Below are 26,517 nucleotides of genomic sequence, written 5' to 3'. Positions count from 1 at the left end.
CTCAAACCACTTCATGTTTTTTCCACGCAGGATTTTAAAATGTAACTTGATTTTAAATGCACTTATCCCTTAGACAGATATAGTTTCATTTTAATAGAGTAGGTGATCAAATAAAAGCAATTAATAGACTTTGTGAGCTTCTTGCCATAGAAAAATAAAGAAATCTACAACAAAATGTAAGCCAGTCTTGTGACTGACAGTTTTATTAATAAGATGATATGAGAGGAATCTTGGAATCCAGAGCAATAGACTGTTAGGGCTCCTGCTCCCTGTGGACAAGAACAAGGTATAAATCTTAAAAATTAAATTCTTTGCATTCTTGAGAGTCAGTTGAAAACAGTAGTTTATATTCAGGCCTGCTTGGGCTACACCTGGTTGAATTAGTGCTGCATGCAGTACCATGCGAATCCATGGCCAGTAAGCTCCTCTCAGTCTGACGTGCTTCTGCCACCAGTCTGCCACAGCTTCATCAATACAACTTGCTAACAACAATCAGATCAGCTGTGTGTGGCAACATACAAATATTTCATAACAACCCCCAGAAAGATATACTCTAAGCTCTCTTAATATCATGAATGTGGGCATTCTGTATCTTTGTACATTTGCATTCCCTGACAAGTGCAAGATAAAATGTATCTTAAAAAGCTAGCAGTAATACAAATAACTGTGGTCAGTTCTAACATTCAGACTGTTTCAGAATAATTTCAGTAGTACTTTATTCTCTGCTGTGAGTTTAGCTTATGTGAAATGTCACATTTCTGTCACCTTCTGTCATTTTGCATTTGCAACTGCAGGATACTTGAATTGGGTTCTTAGTAAGTCCTATTGTATACTGGAGAAATATCTGTATAATATCAGTGCAACCCAGTTCCTGGAAAACTCTGCACTGCACTATAAACAGCTTCCAAGAAGAAACTATTGACCTTTGATTTGAAGAAATATGATTGCCAAATATGTCCAAGAAGTAAAATTGTGATGTTCTAATCACTTAATTCTTACATTTAATTCAAAACACTTCTACATCCAAAGGGCATCTTCAGCAAAGGTTTGTCAAGGAAGTGTAGCAATAGTTTAAAAAGGATTACAGTCAATAGAGGCAAAAGTGAACCAACCAAACCAGCTCCACATACCCATACCAAAAAAACAACCCCCCCAAAAAAACCCCAAAAAAACCCCCAAAAAAACAAAACCCAGAAAAGCTGGCAAGATATTTAATTTCTATGTTTTGTATCCATTTTGGTATCACACCTATCATGATAAACCTATACAACAAGATGTGTAGATACACCAATGTTAAAGCACTTTTTTATAAACTTAACCTTATAGTTACTTCTCAGTGAAGGTAAAATACCTTTTTTTTTTTCTTAAATGCTTCTTTTAGGAAGACTTCTTCCCTGCCTGCACACCATGCTGTGCTCACTTCAGAGGGCAGAGAATCAACTTTTGATGTGCATAACTATGAGATCTGTAAATACAGCTTGGAAAAAACTGGTGAATGAGGCTGAAAATTATGGGTCTGAGGGACTGCTATTGTGATCAATGCTTGCACAGCCGGGAAGAAGAGATTTCTTGTCTTAATCTGCACAATATGCATTATAAATGGGCTGAACAGATAATCAAGAGCAGTCTATGCTTTGGTTCAAGAATAGAGAAGTTTAAAAATACTGTGAGGAGTATAATGAGTTCTTTCTCCTACATCTTCGGTAGCTTCCTTGCAGCTATCAAAAGGACTATGAGCTATCATTTCCTTCCACAAATTGAGCAATTAAATGCCATCTGAATAATGCAGATTCACAGGATGGATTCCAGTAAGACTCTTCTGAACAATTTTAAATGAAAATCACTCATTTGGTTTTTTTCACTGTCTTTGTTATCAACAGTGTGAAAATCGCAATAGGAATCTGCTGTGCATTGCACAACCTATACAGTTTCTTGGGGTGAACTTGTGATACTTACCACCTTACTCTGCTCAACATTTCTTCAGTGTTGAACTGCATTATTGTAAACTGAACTGTGTCATTAGTAATTTTGTATTATTTTATAAAGCTAGTGCAATCAGAAACAAATGCCATTATTTGAAAGTTGGGCTTAGGTTGGTTGCGTGCTTGTTTGTTTTCACAAATAAAGGAGAGTGCCCAGTGCTTTAAAACAGAAATGAGGAAAAGTTACTTTTCATGGTCATCATAGCATCACTAGGAGATGATTTTGAAAGTCTCAACAGTAGCATTGCTACTGAATTATTTTGGTGCAGAAGGTAGTCTTGTTCACCCACAATTCTGCAGTGGGATTCTACTTTGTGTGTTACCACTCTGCCTGGTGGTAAAGTGGTTAATGCCTTCAGAGACATTGGGTAGGGAGAATAAACACTGTGAGTAATCAGCAGAAAAAGGAAAATATGATAACTTTCTTTCCCAACCGGAAGTCTATGAAGAAGCAAGGTATGATTTTATACCTTGCAAAATATGCTTTGCCACTTCCTGCCTTCAAGTTTATCCTTCACTTTCCTCATTTTTTGAGTTTGTTTCTTTTGGGTGGACAGCACCTTGGGATGATAGCAATATTCTTGATTTTAAAAACACAACAGACCAAACAAATCTATATCTGTTGCCTAAACTTTCTGATCAAAGTGCTAGATTATGCAGCTGCTGCTGTTATTACTATTTCTTCCTTTGTTGTCATAGTTTAAGGTGAGACACTGTCCTCCACCCACCAATTATTGAGGCAATTACTGCTTAGATGTTACTTGAGTAAATACATTTGAATTGGAACCCTGCAGGCTTTTGGCCTTGTACATTTTCTCGTTGCTCAAATAATGTACATGCACTGATCTTTTGAGAACTAAAGATGGCTATGTGCTTCTTTGTAGGCTGTTTGAGCACAATTCATTGGCCACAAATTCATATTTGCTGAACTTTTGAACATGTTTGCAACATTAGGTGCCTATAGTTTCATATAAGCTTGCACGTGCTGAATACGTAGCTGGAATTGGGTAAGATTCAAGTCTTGTTTAAAAAGCTTGTTTGATCAGTTTTTCTAAATAATGTGAAGTGTGTATTTGTTCTTAAAGCCTATTCTTCAGACAGAGGTCTTTTATAGCTTAGTCATTCACGAAGGAAAGAAAAGATCAAAAGGCTACAGAGGAGAAAGTGTTGGACTGAGTCTCAGGAAATCTGGAGTCTTGGCTGGGCCACAGACTTTCTGTATGGATCTTGTATTTTCGTTCCTTCTGTAAAATAGAGGTAAGAGTATTTCCCTGTCACAAGGTCTGGGGGAAATATTTTTAATGTTAAGGAAATAGTGACAAGTTTTAATGTGAAAGAAAAAGGACTCCATGGTAAATAACTGAACGTGGAAATGTATGCAGATGAAGTTTGAAATTAGTAGCTTGATAAAGCATTTGTCCAACTCTGTCATATAATTTATATGGCCTGCTGCTGTAGCATGTAAAGATAAAGGCAATGACCCTAATTTGAGTTTGGTATTAACTGGGTGGCATAAAAGGATGAAAAAAGAAAACTGCTTTGCACCCTTAGCTAATTCTATTAATCAGTTTGCTACAGAACTGTAACTCTTTGTACTTTAATCACAACTAGGGTACTTAAGAAAAATTAGTACTCGGCAACTCTCTTCTCTTCTTTCTGTTCCTGGCTGATATTCCTGAATCAGAGCGAAAAGTAAAGCTACTTTTTTTTCTTGTCTTTTTCTTTTTTCCCTTTTTTTCCATTTTGCCTTCTGTTCTAAAAGGCATCCTTTTACCTTAAAACTCAGGTCCTTGGACTAGGCATCACTGCACTTCATCTTCATACCCATAGAAATATTAAATGGTCTTAAGTATTGTGAAATCACTGCTACAGTACCTAGAAAATGACAGTAACTTGGAGAGGAGAATTTCAGAGTATTGGTCAAGTAAAGGCACAAGTACATTGCAAACAAGGAATGCTTTTTTTCTGGTTCAGATCTGTTTTGGGGGCATTTTGTTCGAGTGGAAGAATGTGATAATGTAATGATGGGAGTGTGGTGAGTATAACTGGTGGTGGCAGTACATAGTCTTCTTAGAGGCCAAATAAAGTCAGAACTGAATAGTATTTTTTAATACGATGACTTAGAATTACTTTAAAATTAGAGGAAAAGAAATGGACTGCTATATCAATGCAAACTTAGAAATTACAGATGTGAATTGGCAAAACAAGGTAGTTTTGAGACAGTCACAAAAAGCACAGTGTAGCTGAAGTCTAGCAAGGAAGAGTGAGATTTCTGGGATGGTTCAGGTCCTTGTTTAGAGTCCCAGGGTACAGACACACTGCAATCAGGAAACTAACATTAGCTCAGACAGGATGCATGAGTCAAGGATATTGAAAGGAGATGAAAAACGTGGTATTCGGGCATCTGCCACTCACCAATCGCTGGGCATTCTTTGTGGTTCATGCTGCTCATTGGAATGTACTGGAAAGGAAAGAAAAATAGTTTCAATTGGGTTAACAGCTAACATCTGTCATGTGACTTACTGAAAGAGAGAACTGTTTAGCTGCAAAGACATGACCAGAAAGGATAGGAAGGGAAAAGCTCACAGTAGAGAGTTTCCTTTTCCCACCAGGCCCCCGATCCTGGTTATCTCAGCTGATAGGGTTTACCAGCTTTAATTACTGAGTATAACCTGGCAATCAAAGCATGTGTGGTCCAAAAGCTGCATGTTTAATATCTTCTTATATAATGTATTGTATTCTGAATTAAGATCTAGAATCTGTAGGTATTTGAAATGAACATCATACTATGGTCCACTTGTATGGTTTAATTTAGGTTTGATTCAAAACAAAAGATCCCAGTGGCCTTGCTCAGATCCAGTAACAGTAATTCCCTTTTCAGGGCATGCTTTGCTTTAGTTAACAACACTTGCAGGTATTTGGGTGGAGGGATGTAGTCAGTTCAATGTATAGAGCAGAAACTTTTTCATTTAACATGCGCTGACTACTGTGAATTTGTTGTGAGCTTTAGACTGGAGTTGTATTAGTAGATGGAAATACCAGACGTGAATCTATTTTGCATGTTAGGTTCAGATAAACACATGGTATATCTTACCCTCCCAGTTTTCCTCACCCTCAAATCTTTGTCTGCAGTCTAGAACCAACTCTGACATATATTTTAATTGATTTTTTAATATAATTTGATGATCTGTATTCAAATACCTTTTGTTTCCCTGTATTTCTGGAATCCATCAGTCAAGAAATCTGACTCTTTCTTTGTTACAGTGTCAGTATCAAGAAAAAATTCATTGAATTTTTGCTTCTGACTTGTGTAAGCTGTTTTGGCATCTCTGGCATTTTCCAGAAGCAAGAAGTTCTCAAACTTTGAGTGATTGTTTAGTTCCGTGATATTTTTAACCCACTTAAATTCTCTTTGATATATTGGATAATTGTAGAAAATGATAACCTGTTACTCTTAATACACTGCAGCTTGTCTCTTGTTATTAAAAGACAATAGTGGAATAAATTTTTTCTTGCAACTGAAATTTATTCTCCACAGAAAAGACAGATTTCAAAAGTTTCCAAAATATCTTGGAAAAACAGAGAAGTAGAACTACAAAGTAAGACTGTCAGTTATTTTAAGACTTTCTGCATGCATTTGTCTAAAATGAGCCCTTGTGTTTGTTATCCAGAAATGCTCAGTTCCCTGGCTTATATTTTCTAAAACCTAAGGTTATTTATACTTCATATGCTGTGACTTGTAGCACTTTCTTATGCTCTACCTTTTTCTCCCTTACAATAGAGTAAATAAAATTGTTGTTTGCACTTATTTGGCCAACAAAACTTGTGTCTGGAGAGGATTGATTAGTCGGTTGGATGGTACCTGGAGAAAATTTGAATCCGTTTTTAGATATTGTCTCAGGTTTATGGGCTCTCAGTCTCAGAGCACTTTTGCCTATTGTTTGTATAAAAAAGGGCTTATCTGACCTTTGTGTTAACACAGTGTGATGGACTTGCCTTTCCAACACTGATCGGCGATGGAGGTTATCTTTGATCTCCCTAACAGTCTTGTTATTTTTGTTTTGTGAATTAATTTACCAGCTTTAATGATAAATTCCCTGGCTGGGAATACCACATTAACACAGTTCAGGGATCTTTCTACCTGTCCATGTCATTAAGACAAGGAAAATGTCACAAATATTTTCTTAAAGAAACTTAACCCGACAGCTGTGGAACTTTTATCAGATTCACATTTTGTATGTTTATTTTATCTCAAAAGCAAAACCTAATATTATGTGGTTTTTGCTTATTGCACATCTCAAATTGAAGTATTTTCTTTGCCATATAAGGTGGATTTTACCCAATAACTGTCTGACACTTCATTTAAATGTGTTGGTGCAGCCAAAAGGTGTTGCCAAGTTACAATTAGGACATCTACTGTCCAGAATATTTATTGTAGTGTAGCTCAGTTACATGAAAAACAATTTTTAAATTATGTGATTGTGACTGTTTTATAGTGCTGGTTTATATTTGGTAGTAGCTGTGTTTCTTTGAAGACTTCTAGGGTTTCCTTTTGATTTTTTCTAAAGCTTTTTTTTTTTAAACCACCCAAACATCCAACTCTTCAAATGAATAAACATGGAAAATGTGTAAAACATTAATCTTTACAGTTCTTTCAATAATTTGGGAGACACTTTGAGCTTCTGGAAAGCTTCCTGTCTGATTTCTAGGTATTGACAGTTGTTGCTATGAACTGTAATAAATTTGATGGATCCAGTCTCTGTCTATGATGGGATGGTATCCGGTGCACATAACAAATGAAAGTAAAAGCAATATATTCAGCTTAGCTGCACATTCTTCCAATCACTAAAGGAGTTTGTTAGGCTGTCTCCAAAAGGGTAATGGGCTGTGTACACCAGCTGACAATCAATAGCAGCACTGCCTCCCTGTGCTCTTTTCATTCTCTTTTCCACCCCTTATTTTAAATAATCCTATCTAGTGACTGAACGGAAATCCTGTAGTCTCTTAAATCCACACCTGACAGTTGAGTCATTCTGCTTTTTGCTTCAAAAAGTGAAAACACTCATAAGTAGGAGAGAAGATCTGAAAGAGGGGGGAAATTCAGGACTCTGCTCTTGTGGAAGAGTAAACTAGTGCAATCCAATTCAGGAAGGGCTTAGAGACATTAAATACCCTTGTCTTCCATTAGTTCATGGCTGCAAATAGGAACTATGACAATGGCCCCTTGGCTGACAAACCTGCATACCTTCAGAACAGAATTGTCCTTGGCTGGGCCTTGAGACAACCCTACCTCAACTCTACATACAAAGTAGTAGTCCATAAGGCTGTTCTAGAATTTGGACCTAAGACTTTTATCTCAAATTTTCAAGTGTGGGGTTTTTGCTATTATTAGTTTCTTTTTTACTCACTGTTTACACAGGGTACTTGTAAAAATTCTCTTGTGTTATATCCATGAGAAGCTGTATTTGCTTTTGACCTGATACTGCTCTTGAAGTCCTTGGGATAACTACTGAGTTGTTTTGTTTCTTTTATTTGGTTGGTTCAGTTTGTTTTCCTGCAGAGCTAAGCAAAGTATGTTGCCGCTAGTGCGGTTATCACTGCTACTTAGTTCATTATTTAAATAAAAATGTCTAAGGCTTATAAATCTAACAAGTATGATCAAAAAAAGAAAATAAATTTGAGACAGTTTTCAGTGGATCTGTTCAGGTATGTTGAGACCACTGTGCATTATTTATTTCATTTGATTATTATTTGTTTTATTTATTGTTATGGAGCCTTTTTGAGTTCCCCCTGAGCCTCTGATTTAGAAATACAATATCTGTGTTTGCATATTTTTGCTGTGGAAAGTCTGAAGCTAATGGTTCTGTCAAACAGACTAGGCAAAATATGAGAGTGAACGCTTACAAAAAAAAAAAGAAAAAGAGAACCAGATATTTGGATTCCAAAGTGCTACCACAGTGATTAAAAAATAAAACATAAAACTCAAGCCATTCATTTGATCTGAAACACGAACACAAGTTCATTTTGAGTTTACAAAGCTGAGAACACTGGCATCCTTCAAACCTCTTTGGAAAAACAGCCAACTCAAACTTCCTGAGAGTGAAGTTTGTGGGAAGTAGCTTAACATCTTAGAAAAGTGTTTTGAACTCCAGACAGAATAAGGTATTATTCTTAGCAAAGGAAACTACAACTTGTGAAGCATTTAGTGAATGGTTTGACTTATGCCACTGTTACAGTAATGTTTGCAGCTCTTCAAAATATTCTCATCATGGGGAATATCTCATTAAAAGAAACTTTTTTCTTTTTTTCTTTCTTCTACTGTGCAAATAAGGAAATGGTTAAGAGCTTTCAGACATTACGATCAAACATTCATCCTTACAGACACTTTGGAACAAAGTAAACTTTAAAGATTAACCTGACTAAAATAAATTTAAGAAGACAAGAAAAAAATCTTACAAGCATGTCCTTGGAAGCTTACACAAAACTACATAAAGGCCCACTGTATAAAATATGGTCTACAGGGACACTTGAAGTATGTGAACCAGAGTAGGGCAGGCCTGAAAAGTGATTTTTACCTCAGACAAGTATCAAGTTAGCAGTCAAGGTGCCATCAATCAGGTGAAATTCTGTGTCAGAAATGGAAATTAGGATTCTGTCTGTGTTTCTGGTACACTGCAGTCCCAAATGGTGATTGAGCTGAGAAAATTCAAATGCTTTTATTTTGTTTTTACCATGTTAAGAACCATTGCCCCTTAACTCATGTGTCACTCATGAATATTGCAATCAAGTTAAGTAAGCCCAGGCAGCAAAAGAAGCTGTTCCCTTTTTTTTTTTTTTTTTTTAATTATTTCATTTTCTTTTTAAAATGCTTTTTTTTCAAGGCTTGTCTTAGGTCTCCACTGGTATAAACTATATGAGCAATAGGCTGTAAACACATTATGGAGGTGCTGCTTTTGAGCTGTAGGTGATAAGCTCAGCTGTAGGTGTGGTACATTGACATATATGTTCCTGTATAAAGGCAGACTCACTGTCTGCGCATGAGAAATCATTGAGTAGCTCCCCAACTTATACAGAGTGAATGTATGGTTAGATCTCAGAAAACTTCCTGTCCTCTTATGAAAAGATTTAAGTGGCTACTATTTAATAATGTTCTACAAAATAAATTATGGAAACAGACTTCTTGATGTTCATTCCAACACTAAAAATTGCTAGAAGTGCTAGACTTCATTTTGTCATATGCACCTGTGGATGAGCACAAATGTATCAAGTATAGGTAACGTCTGTAATGTTAGAAAGATATTTATTTTTGTAGTGAACTTTGATTTATGGAGTTTATTAGCAAAAGCTGATGCATATTGTCAGGCATTAATTTCTTTGTGAATGAAAGCTTTCAATTTGCCTGAAGTGTAGGGGAGATACACTAGCAAGCCCCCAAGTCTGGGAATCTGTCCAGAAAAGAAAGCAGTGAAAGATGTAGAGAAAACAAAAATTTCTATTTATGACTTCTTGAAGATCCTTCCGCTTTCAATCCCCTTTTATATCTATTTCTCTTGTGTCCTGGTTCAGATGGTAAATCTACCTCCCTAGTAGTTTGTTTGATATTTAAAGCTGGAAAAGACACTTTCTGAATTGCTTTTCATCTCATGCATCTAGCTATAAAAGCCTCTAAAAGTGATGGTTAGGAAAAAGCATATTATAGGAATATTAATATTAAAAACCTATTATAGGTCCCATTAAAATAGCTTTGTGTATTGGCTGTATCAAAAGATATACCAGTAAAATTATGTAAGGAAGTTCACATGCTTCTGGGTTTGTGAAGCTTTTTGGTTGCTTTGATTGTTTTTCAAATATTACTTTAAGTAGTGGAGTGCACGTTTCTTTAAGGTTTTCTATGCCCCAAAAGATGTAGCAGTTTTTTCAGTAAGTATAAAATACAGTGGGAAACAAAGTTGTAATACACTTCCTGTTATGCACAGGTAACAACAGGCTGTCAGGTAGCAGCAGAGGGTTACCAAGTTCTCAGTTGGGTAAATGAAAAAAGGACTCAGGTACAGAGAATGAGAATTCCTTGCTAAAGTGGGGAGCAGGATGTGAGCAGCATTCTAAACAGCTTCCCATATTGTTTTTAGTTCAGAATCAGCCTGGTAAAAAGGAGGCTCAGGAGAGAGCCCCCTTATTGCACTCTATACCTACTTGAAAGGAACTTGTAGCAAGGTGGGGGTCAGTCTCTCCTCGCAGGACAGACTGCAACAGGACAAGAGGAAATGGCTTCAGGTTGTGCTGGGGGAGGTTCAGGTTGGACATCAGAAAGCCTGTTCCAATGCTTAACTACCCTTTCAGTGAAGTGGGGGAGTCACTGTCTCTGTAAGTGTTCAAGAAATGACTGGATGTGGCACTTAGCACTATGGTTTAGTTGGCATGGTGGTGTTCTGTCGAAGGTTGGGGTTGACAACCTTGGATGTCTTCTCCAAACTTAATGATTCTATGATTCTGTAAAACCTCAATTCTTGCATTCAGGATTGTTCAGGAGAGTGATATTTCTTTTTTCCTACTACTGTGTTGATTTCACCATCTTCACTGGAAATTCAATAGTATTGCATGGACAGAAATCAGATAATAGTGGTTTGTACTCTGGTGTTTAATGGATGTGTAGGGAAGATTTACCGTTGTTTTTATAACTCGTTCTACAGAGGTTCTTGAAACAATAAAGCCCTTTCCAGGAGCTCCTCTACTGAAAGCCATATGAGTATATTCTGTTGCTTTTCAAGTAACAGAATTTATGAGACTTTGAATGTGGTGAGGCTTTATTGGAAGGATATCAAAGCGTTCTATTAATTTGTTTTTCATTCGTGGTGTAAAGGCCCTTCGTGGCTACAGAGCAAGGGACTGTAGCACTCCCATACTGTACCAGTAGATCAGAAGGTCTCATCACCACCCAGTAGATTTACTTAATTTTCTGTTGGTCAACTGATTCTTCATAGGAAAGAAGTTATACCAAAATCAAGACTTTTGCACAACTAGAGGTTCTTTTTGGCTGGAGCCACAATGGAGTACAGAAGCTCAACTGAGAGCTAACAAAGCATTTCAGCAGCATCACCACAAAATCCAAATGGAATTTCTAACTTGCCATTCTAGGTTTTAGAAAATGCATCTGGCGATAAGTGTTAAGTGTATTAAATGGGAAGCTTGTTCTGTCTCCTCTGTTTACACCAAGGGGCACAATGTTAAAGATCAGATGTGGCAGCTTCACGCCTCTCCAGACCTTTCACATCAGGAAAACAATGTCATCTTTGTCATATTTGTGGTGTGAGAGACTAAACCCTTTGCATTATCTTTTTTGTTTTTTCAGTATTTACCTTTTTTTTTACCTCCTGCAATGTTTTTTCAGGGATGAGGGAAATGGATCTTGGGATTTGTATGTGCATGCATAACATTCTTAATGCCTCAGGAGCAGTGAACTGGTCTGTTCTAGCCTATGCCTATACCTCCCAGAAGAACGACTTCCCATGGAACTAATTCAGTCTTTTAGAAAGTTGTGTGAATTCAAAGACTGAATAAGAATCCAGTAATTCAAAAATCATAAGGATCTGAGCAAAAGCTGGTTGTGTGGGTGAGATATGAAACTTTGATGTTTTTCCATTTGTCCTGCCTGGATGTGTCTGGCACTGAATGCACTCACTGTGCCACACTTCAATCTCTTTCCAGCCCTGACAGTCACTGCTACTTGCCTGCTCACACCTGCCTGACCAGTGGTTGCTCTATGAGAGGAAGCCCCTAAGGCTGCTGGTAGCAAATCTTCTTTTCTGCCATCAAGGAGGATTGGGAAGGAAGACACTAATTTGACATCCTTCCTTGGGCATTGTGGCATTAACTAGCTCTAAAACAAAGACTTAACAGTTTCATGCCAAATGTAGTTTGTAATTTCATTTTGGGCACTCAGGAGGCTTCTGTCACCAAAATATGGCCTGTTGTACGTGGTGAAGTAAAAGTTCAGGGTTTGCATTTGTAGCCAAAACCAACAAATGAGGTAAGAAATGGCCAAGGAAAGAACAGGCAAAAGGGAACACTTAAAACCTAGTATTTTTTAATGCAATTTTTTACTGTGAGGATAGTGATGGAACATTTATAATCCTATCTGACACATGTTCACATAGTGGGAAGGTATTTTTCTGTCTATGAAGATGAAAGGTGATTAACACTTGTAAAAAGTTTATCGCTGACTTGGTATATTTTGTCAATCTATCTGCTAGCATGTGAAACAGTTCTGTGTATGTGTATTCTAATGACAGATGCACTATCCCTATATATAACAATATTAGAAAAAAATGTCTATCAGGAACTTTTGTTCTTGTACCTCACATCTTATTTTGTGTTGGGTTGCTAAAAGATAAATTAAAATTGACCGTAAATGTAGTATATGTGTAAATTATTACGTTATTGATTTCTGCCAGATTGCAGACATTCCTACTACTTTCACATACTTTCTCAGGAAGGTCATTATTTTACCATAGTCTAATTATTTTCCTATGTGCATGGTCTCCTGATCTTCACTTGTCATGGGGGCCATACTGGTGCAATGTAGGAGGTTCTCAGTGTGACAAGGAGCAGCCCTTTTTCATTGTGTGGCTTTCTGACTGAATTTAGAAGGAACAGTGACTCTTTTCAGCCATTTTAAATGAAGTTTGGCGTGGGGCAAGCTACAGATTGAGAGCACCCCATTGCAAGTTAGCAATGCTGAGATGCTCATCTTAGGTGATATGCTTTGATATGGTAGATGTTCAATGCTACTACTTCATTTTTTATTTCCTATAAATGCTGTTTTAGACAATACAATACTTCAAAAATAAAACAATTATTATTTACTCTGTAGCATTACTACAAAAGAACTCACTGGCCACCAGAGCAGGAGTTATTTGAATGGCTAGAGGTTTTAGAGCAAGGTCTGAGGTCTCCAGCTGAGCAACCTTCCCCATCAATTTGCAGAAGAAAATTTTGTGTTTCACAGGTATATTAAAGCTTTGGCACAAGCTTAAATTTCAGATTTTTGTTATTTTTACTGTGGCAGATGCAATACCAATGATGACATTTAATATTTTAGATTGTACACCAGAAGACAACTAAGCAGGTGTAGTACTACACAGTAACAGATGGTCTTACTACAATTTATTCTCCATGCTTGCAAAGAACATAATGAAAATAATTCTGCTGAGGATGAAAGAGTAGTAGTGATATCACTGGCAGTTTTTTGATGGATAAACCTTTCAATATTAATTTTTTTTCCCCTTTGCAACCGGAATAAAAGCTGGATTTGAAAAAAGATCTAATGCTGAAAGCAATAAGTAGAAGACATTTCCCAGTGAAGGAAACATTTATTTAGTGATTTCCATGGGGTCAAGGTTTTCTTTGGTCTAATATTCCCTGTCTGTATAATGTGTATAGTCAAAATGATTTTTTTAAACTCTTGTTTATACTTTCCCTCTGATGGTTGAGCACCAAGTGTTGAGAAAGGTATACCAGAAGGGATTTTTACTTTTTTTCACAGTCCCAAAATAGATGGTTGTTCCACTTGGTCTGCTCAAATCCACAAAACCTCCAAATGGAAAAGTGGCTCCCTTACCACAGCCAGTGTGTGCTGGCTGTGGCTATCCTCCTTTCTTTCCTAACTATATTAGTTTTCTTGGCTTGGCCTTCCCTTATGTTATGAGCTTTGTTACACAGAAAGATATTTAAAGAAAAAAATCCTCCCAAATAGCATCAGTTCCCAAAAACCCTAGTGAGGCCGTGTGGGAAGGGGCAATGAAGTGCCAACACAAATACTGTGTGAAAGGGTGGTGCACACAAAGGGCTGAAATATCAGTCTGTAGCAAGACTTACAAACCAAATCTTTATGAGATAATTTCTTTTGGTACTTCATTTTAACTACCATCCCTAAAGGGTCAGTATCATCTACCTTTAGTCCCTTTACTCTCATTTGAATAAGCTGAGCTTTGTATTTCATTATCAGCGTGGATATTAAAAAAAAAAAAGGCAATTTCTGTTAGTTACAATAATTACACCCTCTTGAAACTGCTCCTATTTTATCTTTTCAATGAACTATGACCTACCTGCATTTTCACATTGTTCAGTATGATATTGGGAATGGAGTTAATATGAAATAATACATCTATTCATGGTATAGTTATGTATCTATCATTAATACTAGGAATTGATTAGCTGTATTTCTAAAAGGGACTTCAGAATAAAATGTAAGAATTCTGTTCCTTTGTTTTGTCTGTGGATAGCTAGGCAGGATATTAAGAATACCTGCCCAGCCAAGACTACCAATGCCACAGGGGACAGAGTGAAGCCTAGGATGGAACAGTCTGTACTGGTTCTGTAGATCTGCGTTGGCTTGTCACTTCCAAACCCATTTGTCAGACCTAAACTTGTAAGCCAGATAGCATTTAGAATTTTAATGTTTAATTACCACTTATTTTACTGGCAGTTTTATACACAAAAAGGTTGCATCTATGATGAAGAATTATTCTGTGTTCACCTAGCTTTTTGACAACGAAACTGCATTTCTCAGCCACCTACTTTTTCCTAAGCAAAATAGAAATTAATTTAAAACCATGTAATAGCATAGTGAAACACCATAGATGTTTTTTTTCCAAAAAGCACATAAGATGCTGGCTTTGGTATTCACAAGTGACTGACTTCTCAGGTACACTTACCTGGAGCAATGCATGGTAGCATGCATTGGTAGCATGCATGAGGAGTACTGGGCAATGAAACATTGCCTTCACAGACTTATTCAAGCCCCTGCCCTTCTCTTTGTAGGCTGGTGAGGAAACAGACAGCAGAAATCTGCACCTGACCTGCATTATACTAATTTCTAAACTTGGAAAAGGATTCATTTACATCATCTTTGAAAACACCAGTTACTGCCAATGGCTCAAAGCATTGGTAACGTGACACACTACAAAGGTCCTAATTTTTGTCAGGTATGTAATTTTTCATGTTAACTTTACTTTTTCCTAGCTTTGCAGACTCCACTAGTGGAACTGGAACAAGCCTATGTAAGTTTTAAATACAATATTTTTATCAGATATGGCTACATCTTCTAAGAATGACAGAAGCCATGTTGAACATAGAATAGACTTTCCAGATATTTTTTGCATCTTGCAATGAAACTGGGTCATTAGTAATTGTAGCAGTGTTGTTAAATTTGACTTTCCTCTTTTCTTTTTTTACTACATATTACTGACATAGAAAAGAGAAAGAGCAATAATTCTGTTTGAAAAAAACCCCAACCAAATCAACTACAGACTCTCTCTAAGTGATTGTAATTATTTTAATTTAAAACATTATAGTAAGTTGTATTTTTGAATAACTTTGGTGATTTCCAAAGTTATTCAAAAAAGATGTTATTGTTAAGAAATTATTTGGTAGAAGTATCAGAAATGGTGTAATTTTATCTACTATACATATGGCCTTAAAAGCACAGGACAAAACTTCTTCCTGCGAAGAAGACTTAGGATCTGCTCTGAGCAAGTTCCGTTCCATTCCTACTTGTCATCTTTAAGTCTGTGCCACATCTCCTGTGTGCTCCTTTATCATTCCAAATAGTCATGTCACTGATGCTAGTATGACCTCCTTGAGGAAGGGCAGCTGTTTGATGCTGCTCTATCACTAAACCCTGGGTAACCATTGCACCACCAGAGACTTGCCTAACGTATTTAAGCCCAAGAATTAGCTACAGGACAAATTACTCTAGGACAGCTACCAAGTAAACAGAGGATTGTAGTTCTTGCTCTTGCTTTTCATATCATAGAATCATTAAGGTTGGAAAAGACCTCCCAGATCATCAAGTCCGACCTTTGACTGAACACTACCATGTCAACTAAACCAGAGCACTAAGTACCACAGCCAGTCATTTCTTGAATACCTCCAGGGATGGTGGCTCCACCACCTCACTGGGCAGCCTGTTCCAGTGCTTGACACCCTTTCCACAAAGAAATTCTTCCTGCTATGGTATAAGTCTTCCTTGTTAACTTTCAGAAATTAGAGGGTTTATTCAACATATACTTTGTTCTTATTGCTACAGCTAGTACAGTAAAAAATGCTGGCACACCTCTGAATATTTTGTGCCATGTGTAAACATTCATTTTTTTCACACTTCTCAGCTCGTCCATGGCTGAAAAAAACTATGTAAGTGAAGAGCACCAACAAAAGGAAAACAGAAGGGAGGTTAAATCTGTGGGGGAAAAAAAATTGAAAAAACCCTGTGGAAAACGAAGGGTTAATTGAAAAACTTCAACAAGTATTGGCAGCCTCTATATCATCTCATAATAAAGCTAATAAAATTTAGAAGGCTGATTTCTAAGTACTGCATCTAGACCCTTCTTTCCTGCCCTGCCCCCACCCAAACTCCTGTTTCTCTAGGGTATATGTCACTGTTCACATCCAGATAATTTCTGCAGACAGGAGGTTATCCCTGGATGTTATGGTCAGAGATTAATAATAATAATAACAGTAATAATAATAATAATAATAACAGCTGAAATAGTATGAAGTTGAAAAAAACTGCCATAAACTATACTACTCAAGCACAAGCAAATCTGAGTAATTATTGCCCCAAAAATAATGCTTTGTTTTTGTAAAAGGGCTAGTCTAGCTTCTACTGCACAGTAATCACTGGGATTATTATTCTTTTGTGGCCCATTACTGGATATGATAAGGAGGAGTCTGGATATGATAAGGAAGCCAGTAATAAGTTTCCCAAGTGCAGGAGAGGATTTATGTAGTGTTTTGTCCCTCAGTAGCTTAGAGCACTAGAGCACCCGGAACCATAAGCTACAGTAACCTCAGGCCCTGACATTGTACTGCACAGAGAGTAGGTCCCCTCTCTCAAAAAGAGATTCTCTGGGAATGGAAAAATATGGTGAAATCCAGCAGTATTTCTTTAGGGAAAGGACTTGCATGTGAGAAGACTGGCCAAAGAGGGAAAAAATTTCTTTCCAGCTCCTGTTTTTCATTCCAACTCACTCTCATTACTGCGCTTTGGTGGGAAAGGGTAATTTATTTTTGCCTCCTTAATAAAACTATTTATTTTCTTTATTTGCTTTTCCAAATACGAAAAGGAACAAACAGACCCTTTATCCTGCTACCCTGGTGACACAGCATTTGAACCTGTCAGTCTGGAGTTCAGAAGCATGACTTGTTGAGAGCATGAGGAAGGAAAAGAGCAGTCCACGCCATCAGACCCCTGGAAGGGATTGCACAATAGAGGATGACTGAAACCATCCTCAGGCAACAAGGTGCTACAGGAGAAAGCCACTAGCACTTTTGTAAAAAGCACTAATATTTGCAAGTTTTAGAGTAAACAACCTCTTAATACTCTAGGGTTACTATAAAGAAATGGTATGTACTTTTTTCTAATCAGCATAACAGCATTCTGTTCTTCCCCCATAATGCGCGTTGCTGTTACTAATGTAACTCCATGCTTGTTTTCATCCTTCTTTCCATCAGGTTTCACTGGATTGACTAGTTTACATTTTACAGTTAAATTGCATGTTTTCTTTCATAAATTGTTTGCAGCTTGTCAATTCACCAAACAGAAAGGAAGCAGTTTTTGATTCAGATCCACATTATCTATATTTAGATTCCTTTGGGATTCCTAGTCAAAAAAACCAAAACAACCCACAAGCAAAACAACCCCCACCAAACTATGCTCCGTGAAGAATTGCTGCAATGACTGCTCTTTACATTTATATAGAAATAAATTTATTTACTGCAAAACCATTGCCTGTAAATAATTAATTTCACTATTGAAAAATAGATTTCTTCTTTTTTATTGGCTATCAATAGCCCTCTATACTACTCATCAAACAGTTATCTGCCACTGGAAATCAAGAATGATCTTTAGTGCCTTATTTCACCTACGGAGACTTCATGTTCTACATGACTGTTTTTCCTAATTATTGGTCAAATTTATACTTCTAAGCAGTATTTTGAGGTGGTTCAAAGTACTTCCTTCTAATAGCATGGCTTATCAAAATGTAGGTAAGAGCTTCAGCTCAGTCACAGGTTGATTAGATAGTGCCCCATTTTTTATTAGATTTTTTCAGTGAAAAAGAACTTAAATAGCCATATGTATTTTAAACCCTCCATTTTAAATCTTTCCTTACATCTGCTGTTTTCCATTCTTTTTTCTCCCAATTTCCTGAAGCAGAATAGGTGCAAGTAGTTCTGACCCTGATACATGGTCCATTACTTGAATCATATTTTAATAATGCAGTACACAGCAGAGTTGCTTACTTGGATATCTGCATTATTTGGGTCTGTTGTTCCAATACCACTTGTTTCAATTCACCAGGAGCTTGCAGCACACTGCCTCAGTGTTCCTGTTCAGCACGGAATGCAGGACTGTACTCACAGATTTTTGAGAGCTCCTCTTTGATCATTCAGTCTCCTTTGTTGTGGGATTCTGCCAAAGATTTCCACTGTCATCCTGTGATTTCTCACAACTCTGCTTCTTGCCACAGCTCATATTCGGAAAGTTAGAAGTTAGTTAATATTTCTGTGATGCATTTCCCCTTTCCCTGGGGGGAATAAGTGCTAGTCTGTAGCAGCCAAGCTTCATCCTCTGTTCTGGATTTAGGTGTCTACATTTTCTTAGGGAAGAGAAATGTCTCTCATGCAGAAGTTGGGCTACATGAACACCATTTTAGTGCAAGTCATTATGAGCAACATGCATATTTTTATTAGAATACTGCAGCTTTCTGAAAGTCTAAATGAACCACTAGTTGAGTGGGTCCAGTTCTTTATGCACCAGAAATTATGGATATTAAGATTTTTTGGGTGTCTAGGTTTTGTTTTGGCATTTTGATGTTTTCTTAAAAAGAGACTTTTTCTTTCTTAAACATTCCTTTACTTTAAAAGTAAATGTGTTCAATTTTACAGAGAACTACAATACCAGGAACCTGAGTATATCTATAAAGAATACTTGTTAGAAACCTGTTGCTGCCTGTTCCGAGCTTCCCTTCCCCCTCCCCAAGACAAGCCAGGACTTGCCTCTGCCATGTGCTCTGAACTCCTTCGTTCCAAGAGTGGGCAAAACCAAATGTACCTCAAACTCTTGAGCAGTGTCTGACTGGCCGCTCACCCCGGGTCCGCCCCCAGTCCTCCCCTTTCCCCTTCTCCCAATAAAAGAAGGGCCCCAGAGGGGGCCCCGCGCTCTTTGGCTTTGCATCCCTTTTACGAACGTCTGTGTGCTTCTGTCTCTGTTTGAAAGCTTCTAATTGCAGGAATTAGGCAAACTGAAGACTATATTTCTCCCTCTTTGCTTCTACTGGTGGTATCAGCTTTGCAGCTACCATTTGCCGCTTTCAGAGCTACTGAAATGCTGGATTGCCCGTGCTACCTCTCTAGGCTGCCCGAGGCTTTCTAAGGCATTGAACTATGAGCCTAGCCAGTAAAAAGCTGTGAGAATTCCACAGAAACCCCTTACTGTTTGTTTAGAATATATGGAAAAAGCAAAATTTAGGTGCCTAATGTGGGCATGAATTGGAATTTAGGTGTTTGAATCCAAAACTGAAAATTTTCAAACCCCTGTATTACTTGCTTTATCCTGCAACCTGAGGTGTCTTAGTACTTAGCCCTCCTCTTCAAAGTTTGTGTCTGAATCTTCACTTTTTGAATGTTTCCAGGTGCATCCAATTTTCCTCAAGGTTGAATTTTCCAAGGATATGGGAGAAAAAAAAAGGCAAATTAGATGGTAGCATGTAGGCATTGAAGTACAAGGCAGTAAAAACAATGGAGATGTAACAACAGCAGCTCACATGTCTAAGCAATTATGAGTCGACACACACCTTTATTTATTTACTAGCAAAGATAAAATGAAAACTAAAACTATCCCATAACTGAGCATAGCCAAAAGCATTGATACATGGACTGAGCTGCAAACTCTCTTGGTTGTACCACCTACAAAGGGGCTTGGGATTCACAAACAAGTTTTCCCTGAATCTAAGATCCTGAAAGTTTGACTTTGGTCAAACCATGGATATTTCTGTGCAAAAATGAGGATGGGGGAGGACATTCTGTTTCTGCTGTTGAGACAGAGTGTCTCTGCAGCGGTGAAGGTTAGATGAACACAGCCTAAGGAACAGTAAGCAAAGGAAACAGTGACAAATTTTGGTCCAGGAAAGGTAGTGGTGGGAGCGCTACTTTTCAGTTCCCACTCCCAACACTGAATATATTATTTCTTTAGCTGCTGTTTAATATGAAATGCTGACATACTTGGACTATTCTTCATCCCAGACAGATGATGAACAATAAGCTAGTAAATTGTCACATACCTTCTTATGATCACCTTCTGATTTACTGGGCAATGCATTTTTATCCCCGCATTTCAGGCTGGTGCAGCTTCTGAAAAACAAAAAGGTGGGGGAAGGGGGGCAGAAAGCCCAGTTTCCAAGATATCCTGCATCCTTCTGTTTCCATATCTCTTCAAGCAGAGAAGGAAATTCCCCTGTGTGCTGGACATGCTGGACAGGCAGCCTAGTCAAGGAGGCTTTTATACTCAAAAGAGATTTCCATTCCTTCCACATTCTACAAAGAGAAGGTTCTAGGATGTGGATTCTGATGAAAAAGACCTAAGTGAAGAGACAGATTAGATGCAAAAAATTAATGCTGACAGTTTATTAACTGGACACATTTAGGTGTCTGTTTTGAAACCTAAATGTTTGGATTGCATTTTAGTCATGAAACCTTCCCAAGTACTCCCCACGGTGTACATGGTCTTGAAGGTAGGCTTTGAAGCTTAGGGCTGGTTCTCAAAATTTTATCTAAATCAACAGAGAAATTCACACAAGTTAATAGCTACCACTTATTTTTTTGGAAGGCACAAACCCCACAATTCTAGATATTTTTGAAGAATACTAATTCTTTCTTCTGCGTTTACAAATATTTTAGTTCCTTTGTTCACGGTCTATAAATAAAAGTTTGAGAATGAAACTTAGGTAAAGGGGTGCTGGTTGTATAGGGTCTTTAAGCCTCTGAAAAAAAAAGAAAATCCAGATTTCAGAACCTTGAAATTTCTGGAGCCAAACCAGTACATTAAAATTTGTCCAAACAAACTACTATGGAAAAGAGAGGGAGAAACACAGAAATCTTTAATACATTTTGAAATTAATACATCTTTTTCTCTAGTTCTACATTACAAGGTCTTTTTTGCAGTCTGAACTTTTGATTTAATCACACAACCATGATATTATTCTAGAAAAGAGAAGTTGTTTTAACTGATAACAGCATTTCTAAAAGAGCCAATTTAAATAAAAACAAATGAGCTTACTAGTTATGACCAAAGGGAGAAGAGGGGACAGTTTAACACCATTGTTACTGAAAATCCTGGCGCAGAGAGAGTACACAAGTACATCTTGGCAAAAGTACAAATAAAAACAATTCTATCTCACAGCTTCTGTTTATTTGTTTTTTTACTGTCAGTAAACAACCCCAAATGAGCACAAATGAGATGCCAGAACCACATCTACTTGTCTGGCAACATGGAGTGGAAACCCTTGTACAATGCAAGTTCTTCCATGGGCACATATTACTCGTCTCACTCTCAAAAGAGAAAAAAAGAACAAAAAAAAAGAAAGGACAAATGAACACAGAGCTAAAAGCAGAGACAATGTCTGGAATAAGAGAAAGAAGTACTCAAAAACCATCACTCTTTCTGACTTAAATAGTCAAGTGTTTCACCTTTAGAAGTAGTTAATAACCAGGTTTAGCTGTAATCCTAATTAGAGGGAATATATCTGGTTTTGTTTCCCATTTTCTCAGGAAGAGATGCAATAGCAGTCAGCTTCTTTAATCACAAATCAGAGCCTCTTTATAGCTAACACTTTGGACTTAAGAACTTCCTTTCTTGACTCCTTCTGAATGTGAAACTAAACACTTTTCCATCTCTATTCTGCCTTTCTTGTGTGCTCAGCTTCAGGATCCCAGCCCCTCTTTCTCCACTGTCAGTATTCAATTGATGCTGCATTTTTGGAAGAAGGACAACCAGAAAGTGATGTATCAGCTTGATAATATATTGTCATTATCCTATCAACTTAACAGATATAAGAGAACTATTGAAAACATTAGATATTTATGTAATGACAGGTAAATGGTTATAAGCACCTAGTTTATAGATCATAATTATAACATCCTCTGTTAAAAATTATGTGCTAGTACTATAACTGGGCATGTTTTTTCACCAATATTGACATTCTGTTGTGCTCAGACAGGGCACACACAGACTGTTCAGCTTTCATTTGGTCAACAGCCACCTGCAACTGCATCCCATCAAATAAGATCATAACTTACTTGCAGGAGTGGAGTTTCATAATTTCCACAGGAAATTTATAATCCAAGCATTTTGACTGGAGACAGGAGTCCGTGCTGAAAGGCAGCAGCCAAAATCTGTCAGTTATGGCTGTTGGCAGTCAAGCACATTGCGCTGTACTGAGGCTTGGAAAATAAAGACGGACAGCTTGCCTAGGATGTTAATACCTACAAAGCAGTGATAGCTGGCAGTCCTGTTATCTTCTAATGGAACATGGTACAGTCTCCTTCATTATGTTGCACTTTGGCAGCAGTTCCCAGCATGTGTGAATACCCAGGCTCTGGTCTAGTGCAGTATTGCACTGGAGAGCCACCAGTGTAAGATGTAGGCCACAGAACAGAAACAAAAGAAAAAATCTTAGACATAATCTTTTCCTCTGTATAATTTACTCTGGAATGGGAAGCAGAGATTAAGGTGCAAGGCTGGAAGTAGAAAAAGTGCCTTTGAGACCCAAAGGTTACTCTGAGTTTGGATAAAGTAGTCACCCAGTCACTGAATGTTAACAGGCTGGGGATCAGAATAAATTTTCTGGAGTTTCTGGAAAGGCAAAGACTCTTCAATGGTGCCACAAAACATTGAACTGTAAGCAGATGATGTGATTTAGCCCCAGTCAGCAATCAGGCACCACCCAGCTACTCACTCACTCCCCAACCAGCAGGATTGGGGAGAGAATAGAAAGGGTCAAAGCCAGAGAAATAGTGGGTTAAGATAAAGAGAGTTTAATAGGGAAAGCAAAAGCAGCATATAAAAGCAAAGCAAAAGAAGGAATTAATCCACTGCTTGCCACAGGCTGGCAGGTATTCGGCCATCTCCAGGACAGCAGGGCACCATCATTGTAGTGGTTACTTGGGAAGACAAATGCTATCACTCCAAATGTCCCCCCTTCCTCCTTCTTCCTTTCACTTTGCATACTGAACACAATGCTATATGGTCTAGAATACCTCTTTGGTGTGTTGGGGTCACCTGTCCTGACTGTGTACCCTCCCAGCCTCTGATGCACCCCCAATGTCTTCACCAGCGTGGCAGTACAGAAAGCAGAAAAGCCCTGCTCAGCAATAACAAAAATATCTCTATATTATCAACCCTGTGTTCATCACAAATCCAAAATATAGCCCTGTACTAGCCACTGTGAAGAAATTTAACTCTACCCCAGCCAAAACCAGCACAGTGGAAGAAGGACTGAGCTCAGAAAGTTGGAAAGCATGCCATTTTCATGGTAAGGTTTTTTACCCTCTCCCATAGATACGTCTGCAAGACAGAATTCATTCTAAAGTAGCACAGCCTTTTCCCCCCCTCCCTTAAGCACCATGTCAAGTTGTCTAAGCTCCAAAATCCTTACTTCATGGAAAATAAAGTTGTTTCCATTTGCCTAAGTATGTTTATTACGAAAAGTTTTGTTGTACTTTTTCATGGATTTAAGTAATAGGATTCAGCATATTTGTTAGGACAAAAAGGAGTGGGTAAGTGGCACAAGCAGGCACACACAATTGTCCCCTCACAGTTGTACAATTTGCACCGCATCTGCATATGCATCTCTCCTGTTCTAACACAGAGATTATCTTCAGTGACCAAAATGTACAACTGTTTGCACAGCAACGATATACACAGATTATTTTTAGTTCAAACATGTGGCACTACTCATTGTGCAGCTGCTTTCATGCATTAATGCATTGGGATACAAAACCCTAATTGCAAGAGCCCAAATTAATTGCAAGCAGTGAGACATTTTGGACTGGAAACCCCTTTTGGCTACACTGGAATCAAGTTGTTGACTTTTCAGGCTAAAAGAGATATGAATCATGGAAAATATTTCATTCTTAACCCCTCAAAGTACCCAGTATTCCTAAACTAATGCAAAATACAGTTATGTGTTGGCTTAGAAATTACAACTTCTCTGCCAAAGGTTAATTCAGACTATTCATCCAAGATTAGTTGCAAGTTTTTAAAACTGTAAATAAATTCTTGTTCCTAAACAGCACAGGTTTTCAAAGCAGAGAGTATAACCCACAGCCTATAAAAGGAAAAGATTTAAAGCAGAAATGGGACATTTGACTTCTGCATATTTGGAACATTTAATCACCCTCTTGGTTCTATGGAATAAGTTAGACTGGTGGCTTTTTTCTTCAGCTCCTTAGCAAAAGTACATTTATTTAATAGAGCCTAAATGTTTTGTAGGATGATTTAGAATCAAGTCCTGCACCTTTTACAGGCAACTGCAAAACACCACATCAGGAGGGAAGAGGTCCAAAGATTGTAAGCACTTGAAGGTACAGAGTCTAACTTTTTCTCTCTTTGAACAATAGCGGGCATCTTTCATGCTCATAATGCAAGATACTAATGAATGCATAATAGGAGAATTTTAGTCTCATTCTATTAGAAGGAGAGCTCTGCAAAACTCAAGCTGGTTTTAGCTGTAAACACAGGGAAAAAAGTTCAGGGTATGAAAGTCCTACCTCAGGACTTACACAAATTAATATTTATGAGACCTAAGTCTCAGACAGAAGTAGTTTTGGCAGATTTGGCTTAACACTTCAAAACACTGATGTTATTGAATCACCTCGTACTGTCCCTTGGCTGCAGACAATTACCCACAAAAAACCCCCTTCTGTCTAACATAGTTTAATCTTAGCACACATTTACATTCACTGTCAGTGTAAGTCTATTATTTATGTAGCCAATTACCATAGTAAAACAAGCATGTGCACATGTTCCCCTGATCTGAAGGGAAAAAAAAGGGTAATTCAAGTCACTAAACTCTCACAAAAAGCCACACATACTTCTACCAGAGAACCTTGGGTAATTTCATATCTAATTTTCACACTTCCTTCCCAACTCTGAAATTTCTGTGGAGATTCATGAGGGAGCACAAAATTTTAATCCTAGTTAGACTGTAAGCAAATGTGGTTTTGATAGGTTTACCTCTGTCTCAAGTAGTCAGAAGCTTATTATTTACAATTTGATGCAAGTTTAAAATTAAGGACAATGTAATAGCTAGTATAGTTCTTGATGTCACTAGAGGAAAATTCTCAAAGCTGAGGATGACAGCACTTTGAGGCATAGGTGAATAAAGGGTTGGTGAGTACACAGGCATTAAATAATCTACGCTGCCATTCAGTCTGTGGGCCAAGGCACACCTGCTGCTGGGTGCATCCTTTGACTTGAATGATTTTCCAGTCAAAGAGTTTGGATAGACCTGTGTGCTCCCTCAAAAAGGCAGGCTACTTGCAGTGCTAGGGTTACATGTGGCTGCGATCTTGAAGAGTCTCGTGCTGTGTTGAAAGTAGTCAGGAGCACGTTTACAGCTTCAGCAGCCCCTCTGGCAGTAACTGTGCTTCCTGTTAACTCATTTAATCTCACTGCACGGGAACTGAGCACTTGCATTTAGTTCAAATGGACAATTTCTGTGATCTCTCACAGCTGGAATTTAGTCAGTGACACCTTGGTGAGCATAAAGTCTGAACATTGCCACTGATCACCTCATTGCACAGTGTCCTCCAGAGAGGGGGAAGCTGGTGTTTCCATAGGAGAACTCCAGTCCACAGATTTATCTCCTGTCCAGCTCCCAAAGAGTTATCCTGCATGACAAAAGAAGCTCAAAACTTTAATACACCTTGTGGAGAGCCTGATGCCAGACTACTATTTTCTTGAAAGTGCCTGTCAGTAATGCCTTTATTTCTGGGTCCATTTCTCAGTAGGCATTTATTATTACTCAGCAAACACCGAAAAATGAGCAGCTTTCAGACAAGGAGTTCAGTTTAGAGGGTCAACACTCTTTTTTGTTGTTCCCTCTAGCAGCCCTAATTTTTCATCTGACAGCCAAATTAAAAGCTGTCTGGAGAAGAATCGATTTCTGTTCCAGCACTTGTAAATCAGAAATTGGAGTGGATAACCTATGTGTGGCTATAATCAAGAATTCTTAACTTGTCCATTTAGCTTTTTTAGACTATTTGGAGAGAATAAGTGACACTCATGAAGTTAAAAAATCCAAATGCTCATTTGAAAGTCACAGTGATCATGTACCTCACTGTACTGAACAGCATGAACAAGACTAGCTACAAGATGGACTCTGAGTTATCCTATGGAAAGTATCAGTCTGTTGAACTTCATTTGGTAGTGATATGAAGCAGTTCTGAAGTCTACCGCAAATTACTTAAACAGATAAGA

General features: G+C 37.8%; 1 long non-coding RNA gene across 2 annotated transcripts; it reads right to left on the bottom strand.

The window, feature by feature from the left end:
• Positions 1 to 276: 276 nt before the first annotated feature.
• Positions 277 to 20,610, bottom strand: LOC116444620. 2 transcript variants are annotated; one of them, XR_004240409.1, is made up of 3 exons: positions 19,573 to 20,610; positions 4,398 to 4,443; positions 277 to 4,300 (listed from the first exon to the last, which is right to left on the bottom strand). It is a non-coding gene; the product is annotated as an uncharacterized LOC116444620 (long non-coding RNA). The 2 variants fall into 2 exon arrangements; XR_004240408.1 differs by lacking the exon at positions 19,573 to 20,610 and adding an exon at positions 8,558 to 10,251.
• Between the last annotated feature and the right edge of the window lie 5,907 nt (positions 20,611 to 26,517).

Source organism: Corvus moneduloides, chromosome 5 (genome assembly GCF_009650955.1).
Source record: "Corvus moneduloides isolate bCorMon1 chromosome 5, bCorMon1.pri, whole genome shotgun sequence".
Classification (NCBI taxonomy): Eukaryota; Metazoa; Chordata; class Aves; order Passeriformes; family Corvidae; genus Corvus; species Corvus moneduloides.
The sequence above is the reverse complement of the archived record's forward strand: the minus strand, read 5'-3'. Positions and strand labels throughout refer to the sequence as shown.